General features: G+C 38.2%; 1 long non-coding RNA gene across 1 annotated transcript; it reads left to right on the plus strand.

The window, feature by feature from the left end:
• The first annotated feature begins 417 nt into the window (after positions 1–417).
• LOC136876874 (uncharacterized) lies at positions 418–3,821 on the plus strand. The gene is made up of 2 exons (XR_010860675.2): positions 418–573; positions 3,714–3,821. It is a non-coding gene; the product is annotated as an uncharacterized lncRNA (long non-coding RNA).
• The last annotated feature ends 474 nt before the right edge of the window (positions 3,822–4,295 follow it).

Raw genomic sequence — 4,295 nt, forward strand, 5'->3', positions numbered from 1 at the left:
AAACCATTTTCCATTGAAAAGGGCAGGTAAAACAATATGACTACGACATAGACGAGATATCTGACCTATTCATAACGAATGCTGTGGAGTACGGGTTTCTCTAGTTGCACTGTGAATATATTTCGTTCATAACGTGGCAGGGAGGTGATGGAATTAACAATTTGCCACGAGTGTTTTACCAGAGAATGGTTCGAGTGACATCATCAGGAAAAGCAGAATATCAAGTACGTTTTACTGACTCGAGCAAGAACAACCTAGCACATTCCCAGCAGTGATATCATGCCGGGGTTTTCGGAGTGAAATGACACTGTAGTACAATGCTTATTCTTCTCCGCGTGCAGTCCTAATGGCTTAGAGGTGATAACTTGTCGCTATAAAAGAGCTTCATTTCCGTCTCGGAGTCACTCACTGCTACCATGGCCTCCTACTACTACTACTACGTCTGCTTGTTGCTGGTGTCCCTGGCTGTGGCAGTCAATAGTCAGACAATAGCGGCGGTGGACCATCTGCTGCAATGTATCCTGGGTATTCCGCTACTGCGCACGCTGCTGGGAAACATCACCAGGACGGACTGTAAGTAGCTGAATAAATGTTGCTCCTACAAGCTTCGTTTTCAACTCTGAAAAATAATGGTGCCTTTTCCTGTGTGATCCTACAGAAGGCGGTTGGAAGTTAGGGGAGGAGGGACAAGAAGCAACATGTATATTAAAATGTATCGGTACCGCTGGTGTAGTCGTCAATCTAGCTGTGGGTGAACGGTGTACACCGGGAGTTATGGAATGGCCCTCAGAATAGCTGGGGATCCAAGGGTCCTCGTTTCTACCCTAGAAAACTCTTGACAATAGAGAACAAAATGGCGAGTTTTGAGGCCCTTTGCACGTGATTTCAATTACAAAATACTACGTGACATTGGCGTATTTTTATTACTATTGTTGATTATAAAATTATCAAATTCGTTCTTACCATCGTCAAACTATTTATCATCATCTTCATCATTATTATCATCTATTAAAGCATGGTTTTGTCGCTGTAGCCACCTCTGACGATGTTCTGCTAGCCTCTTTATGTTGCTATATGAACCACATACCAGTTTACCGACGGAATTCCTGATGTATGATATCTTCGGTCGTCCCCTGGGTCTCTTTCCCAGTACTTTGCCTTCAATGATGGTTTGCAGAAGAGAGTCATGTCTCAGTACGTGTCCAAGAACTTTGTTTTCCTGTTCTTTATCGTATTGAATGAACATAGATCCCCTTTTACGTTATTTAAAACAAGGTAATTTGTTTTATTTTTATCCATCCAACTTGCTTTTGTAATTTATCTCCAAAACCACGTTTCTGTAGCCTCAAGTTTTGTTTATTCCTATTTCCCTCTCCAGGTTTCGCATCCATACAGCAGCATACTCCAGCAAAGGTCTTGAGAAATGATTTTCTGGTCTCCAAACTAAGATGGTTCTTTAGCAATAAGGTTTTCTTATTTCGGAAGGCTTGTTATGCTACCACTATTCTATTCTTGATTTGCGAAAGTACCTGTTATCAGAGGTAATTCTGTGACTTGTTCTGTCGCTGTGTTATTTATTTCAAAGTGTTTTCTACCTCTAGGTTTCTTTTTGTCTACTATCATGAATGTTTCTTCATATTACATTTTTCTGAGGATTTGTTGAATGTTCTTAGCATCTCATTCATATCCTTTTCCGAATTAGCTAAGATTGCAATGTCATCTGCAGAGCGGATGCTGTGCACCTGAATACCATTAAAATCCTCCCCTTTAATTTCTCTAACTTCATTCTGTTCAACATACAGAATGTATTTTGTTCTGATTAGTTCACATTGTTCTTACTTACGCCAGCAGAACTATAAAACAATTCGGTTCGTATAAAGGTAAAATGTTTGTTTAACTTCTTTATTACTTGCAAGAATAGTTCTTGACAATAATAATAATTAATTGTATGTTTTGAATTATATCAGCTCTTTGAAACTCTACACATTTAACTGCTTCAAAAACCCGGCCATATTCACATCCATTTCATTTATTTATTTGAAATGTTCGTCAATTGCATCAATACTGATGTTATTTCAGTTCACAAAACAAAATATCTAATTATGTATTGTGTATAAAAATTAATATTCGGTTTCCGCAGGCTTCTTGAAAAATACAAAACTACTGCAGGTATTTTTGCTCAAACACATCCCCCTCCACTACACCATTTTATCGGTATGCAAATTAATCACGACAACCGGACAACGCCCCTGGGCTAGTCCGTACGATGGGGATGTTAAACCTTTAAGAGACCCCTTGGTGGTATTCGACAGGAGTAGTCAATATGCCGGCACAGGGTTTCGTACTCTCCCTTCCAACTATCATAGACCGCGTCATTCATTTTGTTTCATAACTCGTGTACATGAGAGCTAAACCGACGTCAGTCACATTTTATTCATTTATTGAAAGTTACAACCATGTGTAAATGTAAGTCTATTTTTATGGCAATAACATAATAATTAACAATTTTAAGTGCAAATTACGAATATGTGTTCAGTGATCAAACTGCACAAAATATATCAAGAACAATGATGGACATTTATTGCATAACTCACAATGTAGAAAACTTCCTTTACAAGTGAAGTTTATCCTTTCCTCTGTAAAATGAATAAAATGTGACTTACGTTGGTATAGATCTTAGGTACAGAAAGTACAGATCAGCCGGCAGTGGGGTTTGAACCCACTATCTCCCGAATGTAAGCTGGCAGCTACGTGACCCAAACATTATTATTATTATTATTATTATTATTATTATTATTATTATTATTATTATTATTATTATTATTATTATTATTATTATTATTATCTGACCTGTTTACAACGAACGCTGCGTAGCAGCACAAGTCCTCTAGTTATTCATTAAATTTTTATTTTCACATAATTCACGGCTCCACAAAAATGAAAACGCACATTTATTCAACTGCCGAAAATAAAAGCATTGATGTACTCCTTTACCCTTTTGAATAAATAAAACCAACACTAATGAATAACTCAATATATTGTGAACAGCCCACATGAATAACCTATCATTAAAAGCTATCATGTATTCGAAATGAAGCCTTACTGAAACATGGACGTTGGATGTTACGAAAAGTAATGTTATGAAATTCTTAATAATAACGCTATTTGCTTTACGTCCCACTAACTACTTTTTTGGTCTTCGGAAACACCGAGGTGCCGGAATTTAGTCCCGCAGGAGTTCTTTTACGTGCCAGTAAATCTACCGACACGAGGCTGACGTATTTGAACATCTTCAAATACCACCGGACTGAGCCAGGATCGAACCTGCCAAGTTGGGGTCAGAAGGCCAGCGCCTCAACCGTCTGAGCCACTCAGCCCGGCATGAAATTATTGTAATGACATTTGCTTTGAGTGCTATCATAGCCTGAAAAATATATAATTTTTTCAACATCTTGATTGACATTTCTTTCCTATGTTTTAAAATCTTCGAAATTAAAAAAAAAACAAGTTCACTTTTTGCTGTAACGTGGACTGTTCCTTGTGTTCAAACTTGGATATTTTGATAAACTCTCCAGCTACATTCTAGACTTACAATAAAACTGTCGACTGAAATCTTATTTCCCAGAATGTTTCCAAAGATTATATAGTATTTCGATGTTGCTTGACATATAGGGACATTTTCTAATTCCTCTCTCTGATTTGTTTGTTTACAGTGCAGATCTGCCTGGGCGTGGACTCCTGAGTAAAAACGGGAGAGACCATCAACCATGACTGAACGTGCAATGTATAAATAAATGTTAATAAATTCAAATAATCTCTTAGAGATGTGGCTTTCTTCCCCGCCTCTTAAACATTTTTCAGTTTATAAACATCCTTCTTATGGATATTTCTTATATGATCTCTCATCACTTGCTCTTACAATGAGAGCATTTGAACTACGCCTTGTTTTTACTATCGGAGATGTGACAGCCGTCTGCTGTGTTCAAACTACGGGAGGTGTCAGCATCTGACGTGACTTTGGCAGTTTTTTTTTTTTTTTTTTTTTTTTTTTTAGTTTTCATTCCCCACCCTGAAGGGGTGGGGCGGGCCACCTAAAGGGTTACGGCCTCTCTCTGGCCAAGAGATGCGAGCAAGTCGAGGAGATCTGATGGAGAAAGAAGGTGGGTAGACGAAGTGAGAAATGATAGGATATGTGTGCGAAAAGGAAAGGTTAGATGAGAGTTCCAGGGTGGAGATGAAAGGTTAGAAGGTTGCGGGTGGCTGTAAGATTACGAAGGGATGTAGTGAGGAGTCGA

The sequence above is a fragment of the Anabrus simplex genome, chromosome 7 (genome assembly GCF_040414725.1).
Source record: "Anabrus simplex isolate iqAnaSimp1 chromosome 7, ASM4041472v1, whole genome shotgun sequence".
Lineage (NCBI taxonomy): Eukaryota > Metazoa > Arthropoda > Insecta > Orthoptera > Tettigoniidae > Anabrus > Anabrus simplex.